Below are 24677 nucleotides of genomic sequence, written 5' to 3'. Positions count from 1 at the left end.
GTTTTTCTTTGCATCATTTTGCAGTTGTTGAATTATTTCCTGATTCCTTGTTATTTTTAAAAGATCTTTCCTTTCCTGTTCACTAGCTGCACTCTTGTCTTCGAGGTCTGAAATTCTATCTTTACTTTCATTGAGGTGCTTTTTAAAACTTTCAATGGAATTTTTGCTTTCGTGTGTATCTCTTTGCATCTGTTTCATGTATTCTGTTTGTTTCTTATATTGTTCATCCAGGGATTCTACCTTTTGCTTAGTTCCTCTAATTTTTTAACTTTGTCTTCTTTAGATATGTTCAGCATCTCTTTCATTTCTTTTATTATTTCTTCTTTTACCTGGGAGATTATTTCTATTTTGAATTCTTTTAAAGCTTCCCAGAGTTGCTTCTTTATTTCAGTTGCTATTATGTCCAATATTTCAGGTGTATGGCATATATTTTCTTCTATTCCACAGATCCTGAGGTTTCTTGGGATGGGCTAGAGGTTTGAGACTGTAATTTAGTGTTTTGTTTTGTCATTTTTGTATATTTCTGTGTTTCAAGTGTTATTCCAAGGCTTCCCCATGGCCTGTTGGAATTCCTCTTCTATGCCCTCAGCTCCTGGAACTCTGGCCACCCAGTTCCCTGGATTGAGAGAGGGTCAGTGGGGATGGGACTTGCCCGTTCAAGACCTGCAGAGCTGGTCCAGTGCAACAGGAAGCTTCGAAGTTCCCTGTCCGAGGCCAAGCAAGGATCCCAAACTAGCAGGGCTCAGGGGATGGTATGGGGACACTTACCCCAGACTGCCCAGCCTCTGGAACCAATGGTACTGGCCAATCTCTATTTTAATTAGAATTAGGTTATTGTCTCCAACTCACCAATAGGCAATGTTGAACCATGTCTTGAAGTCAACTGAACCTCAGATATTTTCCTATGGAAACAAGTATCATAATCTACACTTAGTCTTTTTAGACTATTACACAAATCTTACTTTTACCTTCTATACCCATTCATAGCAGGACAGTAAGAATCAACCATTTTATCTTTTTTTTTCCAGTCACTTTCTGCACACTGGGACAAAATAGTTCACACTCATAACATAAAAGGCGAGAATCTTATCATTTTTTATGTTCATGATCTGCGGTTCCAAGGCAGAAATAGCATGGTGGGATGGCCTGAGTGGAGTAAAGTAGTTCACATCATGATGGCCACAATGCAGAAATAAAAGGGAGGAGCTAGGGAATAAGCTACTATCTTCCAAGTTATGTGCCCAGTAACCTGCCAGTCATCAGGCCCCTCCTCATCACTTGATTACCACACTGATCAAGTAGAGTACCCCAATGATCCAAATACCTTCCAAACACATGAGCCTTTCGGAGGACACTCAGTATACAAACCATGCCATTTCACCAAAGACTCATGTGCTTCTCTTTATGCAAAATGTACTTGGCCCATCTCTATGAGTCACCACAATTTCCACAGCATTACTAAACAGTACAAATCCAATGTCTCCTTTAAGATTCAAGAAACTCTTAGCTGTGAGCTTCTGTAAAAGTTAAAAAGAAAGTTAAACACTTACAATGTATGCAGCACATTTTGGGGTGAGATATGATTTCCAAAGGGTTTGGACAGTCGCACCCCACAGCACCGCCAGTTGTTCCCTCATGACCTCTCTGTTAGGGTGACTTTGCTCGCTGCCTCTGACTTTCCTCAGCAGATGTTCTACTTTCCTGGCTTCTCCAACACCCTGGGGTCTCCGCTGCACTTCTGAGTTTATGCATTCATTCTGTGTTATTTTCTTAGTACATGTTTCTAATGCACACAGTTCACAACCATCTTGAGGAATGATTATATGCACACATTACAGCTTGTTTTATTTTTTGTTTGTTTGTGTATTTGTTTTTTTCCCTTCCTTTTCCTTCCTTCTCCCTCCTCCTCTGGTTCCCCAAATCCCCTCTGGTCACCCCAATTTTTAATACTTGTTGATACTATTTGTTTGGGCACAAGTTATGGCTTGCAATGTTTGCACTGATTTGGGTTATTAGGTTCCTGTATTTGACATATCTTCATTTGACTCACTTCCTCTTCCTCTGCCCATTATCCCTGTTCTTGTTCCCTCAGACTTTTCTCCTTTTGGACAAGATCTGTCTCCTTGTCCCTTTCTACCTATTTTTTGTCCTTTTCTTGGTTTATACTTTGCATCACTCAAATGAGAGATACCATATTGTATTCAAGCTTGTATATCTGGTTTATTTTCACTCCACATTATGTTTTCCAGATCCATCCATTTACAAATGCCACAAATGTGTCCTCTCTAGCCATGGAGCATTCTGCTGTATATAGATAGCACATTCTGTTCATTCAGGCATCTGTTGATAGATATACGGGAGGCTGCTTCCAGAATTTAGCTATAAAAAATTGTGTTTTTATAAACATTAGTAGACAACATCACTGCAGTGTGATGACTTTTTGGCTTTGTTCTTACAGCTTCACACAGAGTTCTATCAGGGTCACATTGCCTGGCCTCCCAGATTTCTTCTGAAATTGGGGTGGAAACCTCATGGGCCTACCACTAAAACAGCACTACTGGATGATTCCAAGGTCTACTGCCAAACTGAGCAGTAGTCATCCCTCTTTGGGTCAAGAGGAATCTGATAGCTGAGATGACTGAGCACTATGAAAGAAAACTCAGGTAACCAATTCCCAGGCTGATCTATAGGGCGGGCTTGTGGTTCTCTTCTCAAATCAGAATCCTTCAAAGGCATTTCATAAGCCTCTTGAAGAGCGGGGTCTAGGTGATAGATGAGATGCAGTCAAGCTGTTTTTCCCGTTGTCCTGATGTAAAGTCCATGGCTTTTTAAATGCTAGTCTTTTTGGCAACCACCTTTCATCTAACTTTGCAGGTGCTTACTCTTCTGACAAACCTCAAAACTTTTCAAATGAGCTATTTCCTCCCAATTGTCACTGTCAACCTAGCTGAAGAAAGCCAGAAGTACCCATGTCACACCCTAAATTTTAAAGTTCCTGGAAATTTCCTTCAGCAGATAAATTAATTCACCACTCTTATTGTTAGTCTCCCTCAAAGTCTTAGGATGTGGGCAAAATATAGACAAATTCTCTGCCACACAGTAACACCTAAGGTCTGGTGTCCAGCTGCCAACTCAGTCCATGGTTCCCAGCTGAAATCTCTGGAGTCTGATTTTTACTGCATTTCTATCATCATTCTGGTCTTCTGAGATCTGATAAGCTTGGCTTACTGCTTTTTAGTTTTTCTCTAACACACCAGTGTCTGCAAACATCCAAACTCCACCCACGAGGCATTTCAAAGGCTTCTGAACCACATGGCTGGATGCAGTCATGGCAACAACCCTGCCTCTTAGTACCCAAATCTGTCTTTGTCACTTTCTGGAAGCTGGTACAAAATACCCAATATCCACAGTTTAGAAGAAGAGAGGTTTGTTTTGGCTTACTTTTTAGTCCATGGTCTCTTGGCTCTGCAGCCCAAATGGAAGAGTGGAAGAGACTGCATGGAGGCCAAGTCAGATGTCCAGGAAGCACGGAGAAATGAAAGAGCCCAGGGGGAGGAGATACACCCTTCCAGGTCATGCCCCCAGCGACCCGTCTCTGACTAAGCACTGTCTGCTGACCACAAGTCTTCTGGGACTCTTTATTGGACTAATCCACTGGTGAGTACAGCCTGCAAGGATCCACGTGTCTTCCAAACACAGGAAACTTTCAGTGCCAGCTCTGAACCACAGCAGGTTTCTGCAATTGGAGAACTTCATTCCTTTGAGCAAGGAATACCTTACTAAATGATGCTTCTCTTGAGTGGAAAGTAGGTACTGAGCAATGAGCAATCAGAAATATTTCAAGTAATAATGAGATGTGCAGCTAAAATAAAATCAAGTGGAATAAAATAGAAGCATCCCAGAAAGAAGAGGTAAAATCGAGCCTGCCATAACTCCTTTGCTACATGCCAACCAGAAATATCCCTGACCCAACAAAGTCCTGACCTTACCTCTTATGCAAAGCCCAGTGCATTCATCTTGCTTCTCTACTTCACAATTCCTGTCTGACTTTCAATGGCATCTGAGTAGAATTTATTAGGTATTAGCTGCAAAACAGTCTAGAAGCATTTTGAGATCAGTCGCTGATTTACATTACTTTATTTCTTCATTTATTAATTTGTGTATGAAGTTGTTCTGTACGTCTACACTGAGAACACATTACATATAGCAGGCATTGCAAGATCTACTCAATAACTAAATTATAACTAAATGTTATTATTCATGTTGATGTTTCAATTTATGTCAAATACTATTAAAAAGCTGTTGCTTTAGATGTGAGTCTTTAAAACCATGGTCTTTAGTGGCAGTAGAAACCAGTTACCGTGACAAAGTAACAGGCCTACAGACTTCGCCAACTGTTCTAGACATCTGTATAGTCACACCTGGGGGAAGAGAGGAGAAAATAAAACATATCACAATCAGCAGATTGGGGCAGGAAGATCAATACAATTTCAAGGACAGACTGGACTACAGAGCAGAAAAGAAAAGATGTAGTATAAACCATCACTACTTCTTCATAAATACAATGCTTGTCTTCATTTCATCCGATATGTCAAGAAAAATTACTACTCAAAAAAAATTACTGGACCAGCAAAATATTTACTAATAGTATAAACACTTTGATTTCTGTATAATGCAAATTTCTATCAAAAGAACAAAACTGATTATCAAAACTCATAATCAAATTCATATTATTTCAAAAGAGAACTTTGGTATCAAAAATTAAACAAGTGAAGAGAATAATACAATGTATATTGAAGTTACTCATGGACAACTAGCATTTCAAATAAAGGAAATGAAATAAAAAGTCATTCTTCACAAATACTGCTTTGGATACAGGCATATCTGTTAGAACGTATGTTAGAAGAGATTATTTTTCTGCCCAATACAATTTACCAAAGACTTTATATGAACCAGTGCTTTTAACTAATGAACCACTGGTGTTTGCTCTCTGGATATGTGCACTCTAATCCTTTCAATATCCACCTCCCATTTCTCTTCCAAATCTTTTCAGTCTCTCCAATCTTGTCTTGCTCTTAGACTAATGAGAAACTAGATTCCCTAGACCGATTACTCATCTGAAAAACACATAAGCAGAGTTCTCAAAAGAAAGTAGAAAACCTTGTTAAGTAATTTAAAGACTTGTAGTTTTGTAAGAAGTGGAAGTAAATGTTAAAGAGGCTTTGTGTGTGTGTGGGGGGGGGTGCTCTACTTTAAAAATGTTTCTTTGGCACAGTGACTATTCAGTGTCCTTTAGAAGCTATTTAGACAAATATTTGTATTGAGGGAATAAAAATTTCATGTTGCAGTCAAAGGATTATACAGTACCAGTCTGGATATCACGGGAAAGTGACAAGTTGTTATATACCTAAATGCTGATTATGTGATAACCGGCTCTGAATATATTTTTATGTATAAACACTTTTTCACTGTGCTCTGTGTAATGTTCTGAAACGTCTTAGAAAGAATAACTTACTCTACATGCCACTCTGTTTTCATTTTAATGTAAACTTTACAGTGCATGCTAACAAACATTTACATAAAATGTGCTTCTTAATAATGTTTTTCACTTTCTATCTATAAGGAACATTTTTTACATAGGAAAATTAAGATTTACCTTCTCAACGAAAAAGGTCTAAGAATTATTGCAAGAAATTTATAAATTCTGGAACATTAAAAAATTGGTGACATAAAAGTGAGGAATTAAATATTTGAGGGATATAAATGAAGCAAAATTAAACTAGCGCAAGTGAAATTCTAGTATGAAGATTTTAAAATCTCCAAATGCTCATTTACTAATGAGAAATTATATTCATACTTTCTGTGTTAGACAATTCTAAATCTTAAAAACTTGTTACATTGATACTGATAATCACCTAATGACATGATTGCTGGATTCATACATATCTTTTCTAATTCAAGCACATTTTCTCCTGTTTGATGTGACTAATCTGCTGTGAAATATCCAAGCACTAATTTCTTTTTCTGTTATTGAACAGCACTTCTTGTAATAAACATAATCCGTGAAGCAAAGCCCTTGTTTTAGGGTAAGAAACATACCTGTTAGGCAGTAATATCTTTTTATGGCTCCAATCGATCACCTGGCTAAAGTGGCCTGTCAGATTTCTCAGTCAAAAAATGCAGAAGACTCCCAAGCTGTGCAGCTATGATCCAGAGGGTAAATTCAAGGACCCCACGTCCAAATAATCTGAAACCACATTTCAGGACTTTTCTAGAATCCCTCTAGAAGAAAGACAGCCTTACTGCAGACAAGAAAAAAAAAAAAAACCTATCAGTGAATTTCACCAAGTTAAATCTATTCTCAGAAAGCCCCAGGACAATTTGAGTTCATCACACATATTATCTCCATTGTGATTACTTGCTGTTTTAATTCTCACATGAAGCAGTTTTCTCCAGTAGAAATCATTCCCAGCAGGAAGTGATCAATAACTTTTTTATCTCCTAATCTCCCTGCCTATATTAACCCACTGGATGGATCTCTCTCTAATCTCATGGTAATTTTACATCAGCGACTCTATTTCCCTGCCTCTCTACCCTTCTTGGACTCACTCAAATTCACTACAAAATATTTTCAAATGTTTCTAGTGGACAGATGTTTGCCAGGCCATTGATTCCTTCCTCCTACTAAATAGCAGCCCTTAGACAACCTGCTAAAACTGCCCTGCATGCTTGTACCAGACGGAGGGCTTTGATAAGATGCCAAACAGAAGGGCACAGATGGTTCCAGTACCTTCTCTCCTTTCTGTGATCCAACAACCTCACATTTAAGAAAGACTCAGGAAGTCTATTTAACAATATATTTTTTCCAATAAACTTACTTAATAAAAAAGGAGTTTATTTCTAACTATGCTTCTTTCATTTAGTTACTTTTGTTTCAATTTTAAGTTACTTGTACATTTGTAGATTTTGATTGCAATGACCATTTTTTACATCCTGTTCACAAAAATTCTGAAAATTAACAATCAGCTCTCAAGAACTGGGGCAAACGAGCTGTAGAACTCTAAGAAGTGAATGCCACAGTTGATTTTTAACACATTAGAACTATGTGTTTTCTTTACATAGTCAATAAATTGAGGAAGAAAAAAGCATTATTCTAAATAGGCAAAAGAAAAAAGTATTTTTATGAATATTCTCTCAACCAAGCTCATTACCAAAGCCTGCCAAATTTCACTAGGAAACCAAAGGCCAACTTGATTTGTGAAGTAGATTGAAAATTCCACCAAATGTGCATGCATGATTTTTCATTACCTCCCCAAAATACTTAAACCACAACTGATAAAACATTAGCAAATCATTTTTAGTATTCACATTTAATTGACTTCTAAATTTTTATATCTTTATTTAATTGCAAGACGTTCTCCTAATGAAATGAGAAACACTAGTTTTTGTCACTCTAGAAATCCCTTTATCCCATATAACATCTATACATTCCAGGCTCAGGTAGCATTTCAAATTGACTATAATTTGCCTAAATAGAATCATCTTAATGGGAATTAAACCACATTTAAGTTATTACCAAGCTACACTACACTTCCTTTGGGTAAGATAGTTAAGTGATTTTGTTGGATAAATTCCTAGAATTAGAACTGCTCATCAAAGGTATTTTAATTCTAATTAAAACTTCAAAAGTCATTTTCAAAGTATAATATACCAATTTAAAAGCCTATAAATGTGTGAAAGTGGCTATTTCTTTAGATAATCTCGCTGAAAATTTTACCTCAATATTATTTCATTTAACATGTTTTAAATTGTGAGACAATTTATTTTAATAACTGTTTACGGATTGTTTGTATTTCTTTATATGGAACATTGTTTTCACACAGTTCAATTTTCCTCTTGACTTGTTGAACATCTTTATGATTTACAAGAAATAGCAAAAACTACTTGGGAAAACAAAATATTGCAAAAAGCACTGTCTGAAAACTAATATAGGAAACAGTAATTGGGTATACAAAGTTTGCTATTATTGTATGAAAGTGATTTAGAGCTAATTAGTTGGTGATGTGATATGATAAAACCAGCATGCAGAGGGCTCAGCAACAGACAGAACACACATTATTCTTATATTTTGCAATTTCCTTTTATGCATCTCTTGGTGAGTAGATATCCCACTTACAATGTAGCTTAGTAAATTCTCTGGAATTTTTGAGCTCTCCTGAAAGAAGACTTCCAAACAAGATCTGAATTTATATGAATGTAAATCCTATGTTACAAAAATGTAAATGCTAAATTATAAGAATGCAAACCCAAAGGTCACACCTGAACCAGTTTTATGGCAGCAGTCTTACTTGGAAGAGAGCAACTCACTTCCAGCCAAGAACCAAAGCCAACCAGTGTGAGGAAGCATGCGTATCCCTTCAAGCACAGGGCCCAAGGGAAGCTGTAAGTCATTACAAGAACTCTGGGCTCGGTTACAATCAGTCCCACATGGTATAGAAAGAAAAAGCCTAGAGCCAAGGTGCAATCACCAGTGAGTAGTGTGGAGTCCCTGGATTTTCCACTTAACTATTAATGGAGATGAAGCAACATCTCTAAGTATTTTGTAAGTTTCAAAGGACTGTGGTATTATCTAATGGATTTTACTGTGCACTGTATTTTGTTACCTTTTAAACACTATTCCTTCATTATTCAACACAGAGATCATCATCATTATTGTATATAAAGCCATTTACAGCAATGTTACACTAGTGACTGCAATTTATTATATAGTTCTAATGTGTTAATTTGATATAATAAACAAATTCAGCACAGTGTAAAAATTATAAAAGCATTCAATTTTATTTAGCTGTAGTCAGGCCTTTCCAAAATAAAATAGATTGTGTATTTTCAACTTCTGAATTATTCAGAAGCTGCTGATGCAGCAACCTGGTTTTATTTTGTTTGTATGTTGTTTACCTTCGATTATCAATGCCAATAATGTTCATCTCTGTTTCTATCATTCTTTATTTTTAGGCAAATAGGCAATGTTCACATATAAAGAAATACAATGGTGAACCGTTTGGAAATACTGAGCCAAATTTTTGTTTTATTTCTTAGTTTTTTTCTGAGAGTTCTGTGCCTTAAATCACTGTTTAAAAGTGTTCAGTGATTAAATGTTAAAGTAAATGTGCACCTTCCTAGTTTCTACTAAGTCAATATTGCAGCGTAGTATATCCAAACACAATATTTTATTTTTATATATTGGGTCTTTAAATAAAAGAGAAAATATCTAGAAAAATTTAAGACTGAAATTTTACTTGTAAATACCTTTTAAATGTCCTCTGTAAATAGTTACTTAGAGGATATGAAATGTCATTGTTAGTTTTATGTGTTTCTAAACTAGCTATTATTATGTAAAGCTTTTGTGAGGTTTATGGAAAGCTTTCAGTGTTTAAAATTATCTTGAATTGGAAATTATCTTAACTTCCATAAAATGAAATCTCTAAAGGATTGTTTTGTAAACTAAAAATTTCAACTAAATGTGGCAAAATTAGCCTCCAAAACATTATAATTTGGTTCAATGATTTCATAAGAGTCTCTTGCACTATATATGTGTGTATGTGGCTTATTTGGGGGCTAGGGATGCCTGTATAGCAATGTGTGCATTGTTATATCTGTGCTCTTTAGAACAGTTCTTTCTTTCTATAAATGTATAAAATTGAATTCACATGCATTGTTACACATTTAAAATCTTGTAGTAATAAAAGACTACAAAGTGCTTTTATAAATATGCATAATTGTATTTTTACCATATGATGTCATAATTAGGTAGAGGTGCTGTGAATTTTGTTGATTTTAGATTTCTAATTTTACTTAATTGACACATAAATAGGAAGACTACACCAGTTTAACCATGCTAAGAAATTATTCTGCTTAAAAATAAGCTAACATATAAATATATTTAGAAAAAATATTTTGCCATCAAATTTATTTTATCTATCTAATGTTAGTGACACCAGACACTAAAGTGGCATATGCTTCTCTGGAATGAAGAGCAATTTTTTATCTTACTCCTTATGCTAATCCATACGCTCTGATTTGTATACATCAATCCTGTGCAAAATTCTATTATATATTAATTGAAAACTATATATAAAATTAAAAGTAGCTAACAAAGAGTATCATTTACATGAATTTAATAAGAGGATAATTCAAAGGTAATAGCATAAAATACAGAAAACTAGAACAGATTTCTCACATGTAAGACAATAATACACATTTAAAATGTCAATTAGGTAAATGAAAAGTACAAAACATTATTATTTTGAGTGGACTCACTGTACATAAATAGAATATGATGGGTGTTCATGCTATAGCAAGGGCTTTTTAAAAATATTACACAGCCCTATTCCATATTTGTTTCTGAGCTCTATTTTTTGAATCCCTAAGGCTACTTGTCAAAATCCGGTCTTCTTAAATTACACACTAAAATCCAGCACGCCTTGTAGATACCACACAATTCCCCATCTGGTGCTGTCATCACATTCCACACACTATTCTCTCAGACTTTTGCACATATTCTGTTGCTGTGTCCCAAAATGGATACATTTAGTCTATGTGAAAATAAAGACCCCTTTCATCAGACACATGCCTCCCACCACCCGAGAGACTTCCCTCTTTTCATCATCTCAAGGATAGATTGGCAGAAGTCCTGGATCCCATGGACTCTGCAGCCAGAAAAGTTGATAAGTTACATGTAAAATTGTCCTAATCTTATTTTAAATTGAACATCTATTATGTGTCATGAACTATGACAAGGACAGAAATAGATTTGTGAACAAAATAGATTCAGTCCCTGGCCTCAGAAAGTGTGTTTCAAGTGCAGTGTAAGATATTAATTAATCACAATGACAATTTTATAATTAGATAATTGATTTGTTTCTGGCTAGGATAACAAAAGTGCTGCAAATCAGGTAGTGAAAACAACAGAAAGTTATTGTCTGTAATGGATGCTGGTTGTCTTAGATCAGAGTATCAGCAAGGTTGGTTCCCAGTATGGGCCGGGAGGGAAAACTTGTTTCTCCAAGATTTTTGGAGATCCATTGGCATTCTTTGGATTGAAGACACATGACCTGATCTGTGCCCTCCTGTACCTAGCACAATGTGTGTATGCATGTGTGTGTGCTCAAATTTCATGTTTTAATAAGGACACCAGTTATTTTTTAGGGGATACTCCAAGGTAATTTCATCTTAACTACTTATATCTATTTCTGTAAGAGTCCAATGACCTTATTTCTGTAAGAGCCCAATGAACACACAAATTTGGTGTGGTACATGTAGGACAAAACTCAAACAACCTATGACAAGTACCTTTAAATACAGAAGCAACATTTCATTAGAGTACAATCGTATACTGGAATTTGGAAGAGATCGTGAGCACTGAATATTGGTTAGGAAGAGTTGATCTTTAAAAAGGAACTCAATGAAGGAAATAGAAAAACAAAAGTTAAAAATGAAAGCAGACAAATGATAAAGGCCAGCCTTGATAAACTTCTAGTTTTGAGGTGACATTCTGACATGGTACCCACCCACGTAGGAAGTCAAATCATTGGAACACTGAATGGATTTGTCACATTAAGCAACTAAAAGACTTCTGTTGGCCCCTTTTACTGCAGTTGGAACCCATACTTATCATTGGTAATGTAGACAATACCCACAAAGAGGAAAACTTCTTCCTATCATAATTGCTTCCAGATACCAGAAAGGCCGGGGCCATTAGAGAGAAAGTCACAGGGTTATAGTAAAGAGTCCCAGTATTTGTAATTACAACATTTGAAATTAAATGTATGCAACTTACATGATGTCACAAAAAAGACATATGAAATAAAACCCTAGAGGTCCAGGTGAATTAGCAAGTTAAAAACTGGCTGTATCTTTGCAAGAGAAATATTCCACAAATAGCTAGGGCTAGGAGAAACTGTTCGTATTAAAAATGTGATCAAAGACTGGACAAGAATAATGAGCAGACATGTAAGAGAGATCAGTTATAGAAATGTCAGTATATAGAAGCAATTTCTGACAAAGGCATTCACCTTGGATTTTGGCACAGAATTTTTCTAGAAATTCTTAAGAAAGAAATGCTGGAAAATATTTACTAACTGACTTTCTGGGGGAAAAAGTCTGTATTGTCTTAGTTACTTTACTCTTTGCTGAGAAAAAAATACTCAGTGCCCAAAAGTAAAGGAGGAAAAGTTTATTTGCCTCACAGTTTGTAGAGGTTTCAGTTCATCATCGACTGGCTCCAAGGCATGGCATCATGGCAGAGAGAAATCACAGAGAAGAAACAGCTCATGGCATGGCAGAAAGAAAGCAGAAGACAGTGAGGCAGAAAGCAGCAAGTTACAAGTGACAAGCAGTGGCCCTCTTTCTGTCCCTCATATCTTTTCCAGGCTATCCACTCTTACTCATGCCTAGTGGGGGAAGACTTAATCATAGCAGCCAACCATGAGCAAACTCTTGAGCCCAGCAGCACATCATAGATTCAGCCATCACTAAAAAGGTTCACCTATGATAGCAAGAGCCTTTCAGGGGTGTCTTGGCTACTTTTCTCTCATTGCTGGGACAAAATAGCCAACACCCAAAATGAAGAAAGGACAGGTTTATTTAGCTCAGTTTGTGGAGGTTTCAGTCCATAATCAGCTGGCTCCAATGCATGATGGCATGGCACTGGGGCAAACTTCAAGGCTGCAGCCAGAGCAAAAGGGGATTGAACAAGCCTCTTCTCCCTTATATTTTAATCAGGGTATCCTCCAAGGCAGATGTATAACTCACATCACCTCTGTGCCCTCCTCCTACACAGACTGAAGATATTTACAAAGTAAGGATCCCAGCTCCCTGCTTTTTTTCTTAGTTACATTTCTAAACTCAAGTTGATACAATTTATCAACCATAGCAGGGAGACATCTAGACACAAGCCATACTATGTATATACATAAATATATTAAGATGTAGGTCTGGTGTACAAATTAAATATTATAAATTTAACTGACATAAATATACAATATAATTTTTTTTACTTTGGTGATTTCTTTTTTTATTTTATTTAAAAGGAAAAAGAGAAAAAAACAAAACAAAACAAAGCGGTGTAAGGGTACAATTAATACAGAACTACACAAAAAAAAAAAAAAAACAGTAAGAAATCACCGGTTAATAGATTACATATTATCATCTTAGAGATAGTTGCTCAAATCACATATCAAAGCATACAAAGTAGACATTCAAACAGTGAGACTGCAAACAGTTGTGTTCAATGATCCAACCAAAAACATTAATATGGTTAGCTATTTAACACCCCTAAACACACTTGCTGTTGTATCCTTCAGAGCACTTTTTTTCCCTCTCACTTTTACAACAAAATTTACACATTTTGGGTTTTATTACTCCTTAGTTCTTATTACTTTTTTGGGGGAGAGAATAAAGTCAAATATGGCAAAACAAAGCTGTCAGTCAAAACCCAGGATAGACATAGCACATGATGTAAAACAGAGTACAAGGTTATCAACAATGGTTATCAACAATGTCTCTTGTTTCCTTAAAAAGAATTGTCTATCTCATTAGATATTATAAAGTTGAACAAAACAGTAGAGAACAAGACCAATAAAACTTAAGCATTGTAAACATTACAGGACTTCCAAAGGAGACAATAGTCAAACCAGAATGGGCATCTTAGTGAATCTTATTGCCTTCAAAGTAGTTGCCTATACCCTCAAACTTGATACTATCATACAGAATGGAACAGAGTCTACTCAGTCAAAACAAGATAGTGGGAGTATTACAGGACTTCAAAACAAGTTAATAGGAAATCAAAAAAAGTTACTATTATATATCCTGCTAATTTTTTTAAATTTTTCCCCTTAATTAAAAAAAACATAAAAAATAATTAAATAATTTTTTAATGAATAAGGGAGAGATTGAGATAAAACAGGACATAACAATATAACAATACAAGTCAAATTTTAAATAATAAGATATATAATACTTTTATTGAAATTTCTTGTAGTTATTTCATTCACATAAAATGCTTCATTTATTTTTGCCAAAATGTTATATAACTAACCTGGCTTTGCAATTAACAAAGGAGCTTAATCTCAACATGAATGTTGCTAGATATAAATACCAGCACATTCATAACAAGGAGGCTTTGAAATGGCATTGATGCATATTGCAACTTCACTCATTTGTAAAAGAGCCCAAGTGAATTTTTTGCTCATCAGATAATAGCTTTTGGGAACCAGAATTTTTTTTCTGTCTGTAATAGCTACAATTAATAACTTCACATAAAAGGTACTTTAACTTAAATTGCCATTGTTTACATTTTCTTCACTATACAGTGTAGAAAATAAATCAGTCACGTAGATTGGGTTCAAGAAGAAGAGATTTTATTCAAAAGAAAATGTCTCCCATTCCAGTTACCACGGAGACACCCTCCTGGACATTTTAGACAACAGAAGAGTAAAAGCTGAAAGAACTATCACTTGTAACATAAGAAAGAATTTGGTTAAGCTTAAATTTTTTTAAATGGAATCAAGGGTGTGAAATACAGAAAGATTTTATTTCCTAAGGAAAATATAGAGGCTGAGGAAGGATGAAATGAATTAATATAACTGTCAGTAAAGCTCTAAGAAAAGCCGTAAAACAGCCATCACTCAAAAACTAATGGTTTATGGATTTTCAGAACAACTTGTTCTAAGAAGTACCTGAATCTGACATTTAAACGTCTTTTCTTACTAATGTCACCAATAACCTTGAAGTTGCCAGGGACAGCTGTCAATTTTCATCTTCAACTGACTTGCTATTTCATTTGACATCAATTTTATCTATTTCCTTCTTGAAACATCCCATACTCACTTCAGGGGCACAGCTTTGGTCCCATCTTCCTCCTTTTCCTCCTCCTCCTTTTCCTCCTTCCCTTTTTCTTCTTCTTCTACATTTTGTTTTATTTTCCTTCTGGCTGGCCTTTCCCTCCTCCTTTTATACTGATGCATTTTAATACTGAGGTTCTCCAGGGATCTATGATCGTCTTTTTTCCCTTCTCACCCAATACATCCAGTGATTCTCAACAAGTCACATTTTTAACAGAGATATGTGTAGCCAAGTCTAGAGATGTTTTTTATTGCCACAGCTTGGGTACTGCTAATGACTTCCAGAGGGCCAAAGCCAGAGATGCTGCCAACATCCTACAAAAGACAAATAGCACTGACCTACCATAACAAAGGCATTGGGCCAGTAATACCAGTAGTGACACAGTCTTCTGTGAACGCATTGATCCTTCTCAAGTCTCTATCTTCAGGCCAAAATTGTACTTGAAAATTGCTTTTCCTGGTATCCACTATACCCTTCTGTCTTGAGTCTTCTGGATCTCTCTCGCTTGAGTTCTATACACAACTCTTGTACATATGGAAAAAATATGTAAGGCAAAATCCATCAACACCTTCTAACCCTGGTCTCTCATTTTGTTTTTGACATCATTAGAGATAACATTTATGCCAGTCTATTCTATTTCTTCTGAACCTCATATATGATCAATTTCCAAGTCCTTTAGCTTATGTCCAATATGTATCTTGCAGGCACATCCACTGCCTACGTTTTCATTTTTATTATATCTTACTAAAAGCATTTGAACTGGTTATTCTGTTTCCAGATTAAGGGGTATATATGATATTTATTCAAATCCTTCTAAAATGAAAATATGAATTTTTCAGTCTAAAAATTAGGATGGCTTTCCAATTCTTCTAGATGCAATCACTGTAGGAAGAATTCCAACATTTTAGATGATATACCTGCCAATTCCATGGCACTGATCTGCACCTTCAGGCTAAATTTCTAAGAAATGCAAAATCCCCACCATGCATTTGCTCATAATTTCCTCCTACCCATTCTTTCTCACCTCTATTTACATTTTTATTCTCCCGTCACTACTCTACTGAAATACCACCTGTTCTCTAATAGAACACAATATTTTTAAATGGCAACATCCAGTTTGCTAAGAGTATGAGTGAAAAAGCATTTACATATGATATTGTTACATTATAATATTTTTGATGGCAGGAATTGAACTCAAGACCTTGAGCTTGTCAGGCAGGTGCTTTATGCTGCTGAGTTATATCCCTGGCTCCTACATTATAAATGTTTACATTATAAATTTTACAATCATTTTAAAAACAACTTTTCATTGAAAATATTACTATTCCTATTGTTTTGGAATTGCAAGCACTGATTTCTTTTCATTTTATTTTAAGGCTTATGTAAATATATTTGGACAGGTACCAACTGCACCCATGATTTGTTTAAGGCATTTTGATGGATCCAGCTCAACATAATGACTGAAAAATATCTAAACATTTTACAGATTTTGTTTTTCTGTTAATATAATTAGATGCTGCAAGATCACATATTTTTTTTTTAATTTTTAAGTTTATGCCCTTATTTGTATATTTAACCACTGGGCATACACAACTTTAGCAGTATCACAGTCTAAGCTCATTGATTATTTTCCAGAATTTTTCCACATCTGAGTTCCTTTCTCAGAAAATGTTGATCATTATTCCAAAGTCACCAATGTTTAATAATGTTGGAATCATTAATTTCATTTTCTGTCTTCAAAGCTAGTTGTAGTTAACCAACTCTGAAATAAAAATATTCTTAGAATTATACCCATAGTGTCCTTCACATCATAATAGCCCAGAAACAGCATGCAAGTATATTAATAAGAAAGGACAATAAGTTAAATAATAAATATCAGACATTGCAATAACAGATCCAAGGGAAAAGGGTACATAAAATATTTATACCCACATCTTTATATAACTTGGTAATGAAATACGTGAATGCCAAGTGGAAAGATACAAACCTTTCAAGCAGATGCTCAGAACCAGCTAAAGAAATTCCATTTAAAATTAATTGGGTCACTAAATGATTTCACAACCACATTTCATTGTCATACAGGGAATCTATGAAATCTACATGCATAGCAAAGCAAATAATGCCATTACTTCCCAGTAAGTAATAAATATTAAAACTAATCATGGATAGATCTTCATAGAGAATTGTATATTATTTTCCCAAAAGAACTCTCAAAATACTATTTTATTGATTAAAAACTTTATGAAATCCCTTGAAAACATGCATCTACCCACTCCAGTGATTTCAAGTGACACAACAAATATAATAATATTTATTGCATACAGACTTGGCAAGCTTTGTAAACTATATTTCACTTTCACTTTACAAAATATTCCTAACATATTGAAAACACACCTTGAAATAACAAGATTAGAAGTGAAAATGAGATACATGTCAATTAACTGAGACATGAGCAAAATTTTAACACCAACTAGTATTTCACTTCATTTAAAATTAAAGAAAAATTTTCTAAACAAACATGTACAAGCATCCACTCTTCCTTAAACAATTCAGAAAAATAGATTATTAATCAAAGTAAGTGGATTCTCTGTAACATTTGATGCATCTTATTAATTATCAAGCAATTAAAGAAAATTATTACATTCCTAAAGAATTAAGGTCTAAGAAGAGAGAAATTAGTGTAATGTCATGAGGTCAGAATGAATGAGTGTGAAAACTACAAATAAATCATTTAAGAATTTTCAGAGTGCAAATGCATCTCAGATAATCCCACTACCAAGAGTGAGGACTAAAGAATAGAATTTCTCCAAAGTCTATGCCAGACTATGAAATCAAAGTCATTTTATTTATAAACATAGCTTTGTGGATAATTTACAGGCAAAATTATGACTTTAAGAAATACATTTAGGGGATTCAACCTGACTGAATAGAGGAAGACCCACATTGGAGTTACCAGAGAAAATCTACTAGAAGCACAGGTAATGGAAGAAAGTAAAAGGTATACATCGTGATGTTAAAATCAATCTGAAATAAGAGACTGGACAATCGAACAAAACATAGAAATAGTACTTTATAAAATAGCAAAGCAGCCCATCAGGCTTCCGGTGGGAAATCTCCCTGCACATGGAAAAGGAACCACTATCCTGGAAAGTTTCCAAAGCCCTAATTAACTGCAATAACATGGCAAACTGAAGGATAGATTTGAGATATACGGCCTCCTGCCTCTCTTGCCTTTCTCCAAACAGAGGACATTGCAGCCTGGAAGTAAACTTCACTGGCACACACAGGGGTGATTGATCAAGATCACCAGTGGGTATTTTTTTTTCTTTTGGTGTAGCATAGCAGCTAGCTGGAACCCCTAGAAACAAGGTGGGGGACCACAGCAGCAGCAGTGAAGGTACTGAGTGAAACAGCACCACTCCTCCTGCCCTGCTCCCAGTGGCATGAGAGGAGAAAGAAGTGGTCCCCAAGCAGCCTTTGGCTCCTCTGCAGCAGTGACTGGCCAGTAAGTCAGCCAACAGCACTCCTCACACCCTGCTCCCAGTGGGATGAGAGAAGAGAAAGATGTGCTGGCAGAGTGGGACACAGGAGGCTGTGCAAGTGCCAGGAGGGGCCAACTGTCACAGGACAGGGAGCAGCTGCAGGCTGTCTCTGTCTGAGGTGCCACACAACGGGGAGAGCAATGCAAAGATAGAGTAAGGAGATATGGCTGAGCCACTGAGGGAAGAAGAGAAACGAGCTGGCTGAAGACTCTGGCCCCAGCCCCCCATACCAGGAGGCCAAAATCAGCACCACACTGGGCACAGCCCTATTGCAGGTGTGGTGGAGGTCACCCAGCTCAGATCTGGGTTCTGGCTTAGACACTACCCCAGAACCATGAAAACTAGTGGGCTTCTGTGTTTGTTTGTTTGTTTTGATTTCATTTTTCTGCCTATTCTCTTTAATGTTTAGGACTTTATTTTTATTATTTATTTGTTTTGTTCATTGTTTTCTGTCCTCATCTGTCTCTCTTGATTTTTGAAATTTTCATGTGAGGGAACGGTGGGTCGTCGTCTCTGATCTTTCTGGATCATATTGATACTGTTTTCCATTCTTCTTCATTTTTTTCTCTTGTCCTCTTCTCAAGTTTTCTAAACTTTGGATCATCATTCTTTGTCCCTCAGCACTGTTTTGACTTATTTCTATTCATTGATCTCTCTATTTCCCCCATACTTCAAATTTCCCCCTCACAGAGAAAAATCAGTCTATTAAGGAAAAATCATTGCACAAGTATTGCCAGTTTATGTTGACTTTTGCTACATAACTGCAGTGTCGCTCCTATAGCAAAAAGCACCAAATTAATAGTTACCACAGACTGACAGCTTCTAGGCTCTGCTTGATGATATTGTTATTGCTAACTGTATGACTTTAGCCAATTGTTCACCCTCCTATGACAACACTGTGATTGTCTGGAGTTATAATCATCCCCATAATCTAGTGCCACAGGATTATGTGCTGAGTCAACAGATAGAAAATTCTCATGAGGTTGGTGCAGACATAAAGGCTAAGAGAAAGCTACACCTAAAAGGCATTTCTGAGCAATAAACATTTCCTGAGAATTCTTTAAAATAGTGATATAGCTACCTGCTATGAGCAATCTACAAGCATCAACACAGAAGACAAATTAAAATTTAAAGCATACAAAATGACAAGATTCAACAGCAAAAGGCAACTCCAGATCTCCAATGTAGACAAATTCTGGGGGAAATGACATAGAAAAACATTGAAAGCCACCCAACTGAATTTTCTGAAATTGTAGCAACAGAAGTCATAGCAAAACAAACCAAAAAACAGATATATGAGGCCATAAAGAAAATCAGATCAGACATATCTCTCAGGGAAAAAGAGATCCTAATGAAGGGCTTGCTTAGTGAGCCTAAAGTAGATACAGATTAAAACAAAATACAGGATTTTAGGAAAATGATGGCCATCATGAATGTGCAACATGGGAAAACAAATAAAATCGTTGACATAGATTCAAACACACTCAGGAGATGAAAAATTCCTTTGAAAGTATATGCAGCTAAATGAATCGCGGTGAGGTCAAAATATCAGTACTAGAAGAGAATATTTCAGTTACTGATCACAAAAATAAAAATCTCTTAAAAATAGCATCAAACTATGAAAAATCAGTCCAACAGCTGCAAAATGATGCACAGACCAGCATTAGATTGATTAGAGTCAGTAACAAAGCTGCAGAAATTATAAACATTTAAAAATTCACAGAAATAATTGTGTTCACAGAAATAATGGTAGAAAACTTCCCAAACACTGTAAAAGAATTTGACATACAGATCAATGAGGCACTCCAATTAGCCATAAACAAATGCACCAAGTCATTTAATGATTAAAATTCCAGAAATTCATAACAAGAACAAAATATTACAATCATTAGAGAAAACAAACAAATCAACTAAAAAGAAAAGTCTTTCAGAATCATAACAGACATCTAAACACAAATCCTTAAGTGAAGGAGAACTTGGAATGAAGTAGTTCCAATCCTGAAAGAAAACATCCTCCAACACAGATTGATGTCCCCTGCAAAATTATCTTTCAAAATCAACAGAGAAATACAATACTTCCATGACAAGAAGAACTGAAGAAATCCTTGGCCACAAAACCAGCTTAACATAAGGTTCTGAAGAAACTTTAGAAGGAGACAGTGAAGACTAAAATTCCAGGAACACCAATACAAAGAATCCACCAGGCAAGGCACCAAATGATCCACAGTAAAACTGGGAATCTACAAACAGCAAGGAAAAATATAGATTAAGCACACATGCACACATATGTACACACACGTAATTTTGATAATTTTAACATAAACCCAACTTGACCATGGCAAAAGTAGAGGAGATAGTGAGGCTACATTCATCTCACAGATTCCAAAACAATTGAAAAGGTTTTTAAACCACCCAAGAATTAAGGAACAGTCAAGTACACTCAGAAAGGTGGAATTTCAACACTCCTATTAAATGATCATTATTTGTAATAAATTATCCTTCCTGAATTATAATGCAATTTTTACTTGCACAATGAAATTCATTTTGTTTTAAATGCAGCTTTTAAAGGGGATATATGAGGTTTGTCTTTTTAGGTATATGTTGTTTCTCAAAATGACAGAGTAAGTTTCTTCCATATTATATAACTCGTTTACAGCACGGTTACAATCTACTGATGCATTTTGATGACTGCTTTTGAATTTTCATACTGTCAGGTATGCCTTGGTTTCTAAATTTTAGGCTTATATCTACATAATTGATATCTTCCAGCTTATAAACCAGGTGATGCAGTCTGGCGATTCAGAGACTTTGTATGAAGGATAAAGTAGGGCATGATTTTGAATTTTTTGTTACTTGTGAGAACATTAAAATTATACATTAGCTAGCCTCTTTGTTTGATATGTCAAAATGACAAGTTAACTTTAAAACTATTTTCTACCACATACATCTAAACAGGGCAATGAAAGAGGCAGCAATTGTGAGAATTACAAATAAAAGTCTACTTAGACCAAACTTGAAAGGAGAAACAAACAAAATACTCTTCTCGAGACTTTATGACAAAATATATCACATTTAAAATAGTTACTGTCAACAGATAAGTTATCGATATAGCCCTATTTGACTCTCCATTTTAATAGAAAGGTAGTAAGTGTGAATTATCACCCAGGCATTTATGTGACAAAAGCCCAATTCTCTCTCCTTTAGCAATCATTCATGTTTCCCATTCTACCCACTTCATGCCCAGACCTGCATGTTTGGGAGTAGCCTCCGCCTCAGGAAACTTTCTAGAGTTTACCCAAAAACTGTTTTTTGCTCTGGCTCTTTCTTAGACAAAATCATCCTGACCATTTAAAAATAAGAAAAAAAAGACATATGAATTGATTAATTATGAAGAAGAAGACTTAATGGAATTTCTCATAGTTTCATTAATCATCCTTTTTCTTTGGGCAAATGTTAACAAGTTTTCTGTATCTTATTGAAAGATTGCCAAGGAGTAAGAATGACCTAAAATTTGACCCCTCATGCATTATATAGAGTTTTCCTACTCCGGTTTCATGGATGCTGACCGAGGGCAGGAGGCTCCTGCCACAGAAACAAAGGCCTTTGGTACTCACAGTGCCAGGGAGCACAAGACGTGGACACATCTTGAGCTAATCATCCCATAGGATGAGACTCCCGTGAACACTCTGCATTCCTTGGTTAGAGTCTTAGCTGAGGAGCCTCAGACTTAGGAAAATTTTATGTTATAGATTATGAAACAAAACCTCATTTTACTTTGAAGGTGATATTGCTCCTGTATCCCAAGATTATTTACCATATTAATATCTGTGAAAAACATCCCAAAACTAAAGCTGTTAGTTACTCTGCTCACAAGATATGAAAAATCACACAAAAACTCACAGAGGATTGTCACCCAACATATTTTCCTGGTTATGAAGAGCTAGCATTTTCCATGCATTTAAAAGTAATTTAAAACAGTAAAAGAAAGGAGGGTCCTCTCTTGGACATCTAGGTCTGGTAGAGACTCAGTCTGTGGTTTTATGGCCTCACATGATGAAGAGGGCCAAGAAGTCTCCTTGCGTTTATATTATAGACATTCATCTTATTCATGAAGGTCCCAGCCTTAAGACCCAATCACCTTCTCCTCACACCACCTTCAGTGCTAGAATTTACACTGAGGCCATGGTGGAATACACTCATTTACATAGTAGAATATGATTCTGCCCCTGAAATCAGAATATTAGGGAAATTTAAAATGAGGATGCTAATTGGTAAAGATAAATTGATAGATGATAGATAGAATGACAAATAGATTATAGGCTTCACTTTAATGTGAACTATTCGTTGGACATTGACTAAGGGTTTATTATTACACTAGGCTTTGGAGGCGGGGTAAGAAGAGATACTGAGCTAGGAAATACAGTTTCTATTTATCAAGGATTCAAGTTTTCTATGACAAGAACCAAAATCTTATTTGCTCCTTAGATTGGGGTCACAGATGAAATTACAATGACTAAATTTGTCATTCAGAGAACTATAAAGCTGATTCAAATAAAAAAATGGGGCAGTGTTTTTAAAATTATGCAAAAATAAACAACTTTACTTTCCAGGAAAATGCTTACACACAATAGAATTTCCATCTTGCCTGCTTTTCATATTGTTATTTTTTTCGAATGATTGGTCTATGACTTTTAGAGACATCTCCTAATTCTTCTACATGTAAAATGGTAGTGAAAATGCATTAATTATAGATGCAAAGCATTTAAAAATTTCATAAACAGAGGGGAGTATAGAGCCTATCCTGACCTACACAGTGCTGAGACTACCAAAATCAGGAGCTGTAGAGTGTACCCTTCCACCTTTAAGGTGAGACAGGATATCACAGTCAACCAGAATGACATAAAGAACAAGAATCACCCTCAACTATGACTGATGGGTAAGTAAGATAGAGGGAATAAAGGTGTAATGTTTTTCTCCGCTCAGTGAGAAATCATGTGTTCTACATCTCTGCCTGTGATCTGAGGAAAATGGACAGCCCATTTGCAAATGGATGGATACCTGCTTCTATTTTACCTATAACAGTATTGTCTTGGTTAGCAGTTCTATCCAACTTGTAGTCTTTTACATTAACACCTGAGCTATCTCTTTAAGCAGAATGATCACTCAGAATTCAGCTGCTACAAGAATCAATGATTGGACTGATTGCCATTCCACAGATAGAGATAGAAACCATCAATGTAGTATCCTCATTAACACGCAAAAGAAGAAAGATCTTTCAATTTTGTCATAACTGGATGATATAAATAAAAATTGAGCTATTTTAAATATGAATCCAATTCATAATTGATATCTTTCATCTCAAAATATTAGGTGAAACTTTTCCAGTAAATAAAGCTCGTTTGTGTGTGTGTGTGTGTGTGTGTGTGTGTGTGTGTGTGTGTTTGTGTATAAAGGTAATGGCATAGCCATTGAAATTAATGACCTAAAATTGAAAACTATATTCTTTTCCACAGTGTTTCTTTTTTAATTAAGTTTATTGGTATGATTTAGATATACCTATTGGTTGTATTCATCACAGAGAATTTGTACCTGTGTATATTTTGATTCCTCTTTCTTTCCCAGTCTCTTCTCCTCTCTTCCACCCTCTTCCCCTCCTCATTTACAAAGCTTTGTTCCATTTTATCCTTCTGTGCTCACTTTTTTCTCTTTCCTCCCTTTCTTTCCTCCTCCTCTTCCCTAGTTTCCTTTTCTTTCCAACCATTTCTTCCTGTTTCCCAGTATGCTATCCACTTTCTGTCCTTATTTTCACTTGCATTTTCTCACGTTTCTTAAAGGGAAAATATTATCATAGTTCAGAGCCTTCTACACACAAATATTCACTCTCAAGTTAAAAGAGCACCTGAAAATCAATTAGTATCCTGGAAAGGATTTTCTTCCGGCTCACAGAAGAAAAGGAGAAAATGCCTGATTCAGTTTCAATCTTCAAGCAACCACGTTGCTGTATCTAAATCACCTCAACAGTACTTTTGTGGAACTTTATCCTAGAGAGAAAAAATGCCTGCAGCACTATGCAGGCAACATCGTCCTCGGGCTGAGTTCTGGAAGGGTTTGGGCAACCCAGTGACTGACAGTTGGAAAATCTCTGTGATTGGCAGGAGACAGTGATGCCCTCCAGGGGAATTGTTTGCCTGCTGACACTAAATACCATGCCATCCTCCTTACACTTCTCTTTCT

At 35.7% G+C, this 24677-nt stretch overlaps 1 long non-coding RNA gene across 3 annotated transcripts in view; it reads right to left on the bottom strand.

Annotated features, from left to right (window-relative positions):
- LOC134478061 (uncharacterized) overlaps positions 1 to 24677 on the bottom strand; it is a 194402-nt gene that overhangs the window by 81102 nt on the left and 88623 nt on the right. For all 3 annotated transcript variants that reach the window (XR_010050411.1, XR_010050414.1, XR_010050413.1), the window contains exons 3-4: positions 6100 to 6302; positions 3990 to 4421 (exon numbers count right to left, since the gene is read on the bottom strand). This is a non-coding gene — a long non-coding RNA (uncharacterized LOC134478061). The remainder of the gene's footprint in view (positions 1 to 3989; positions 4422 to 6099; positions 6303 to 24677) is intronic.

This window comes from Cavia porcellus, unplaced genomic scaffold (assembly GCF_034190915.1).
Source record: "Cavia porcellus strain 051 isolate PalLab524CR breed Dunkin Hartley unplaced genomic scaffold, mCavPor4.1 scaffold_11, whole genome shotgun sequence".
Taxonomy (NCBI): Eukaryota; Metazoa; Chordata; class Mammalia; order Rodentia; family Caviidae; genus Cavia; species Cavia porcellus.
Note: the sequence above shows the minus strand (reverse complement) of the source record. Positions and strands in the feature narration are given on the sequence as shown.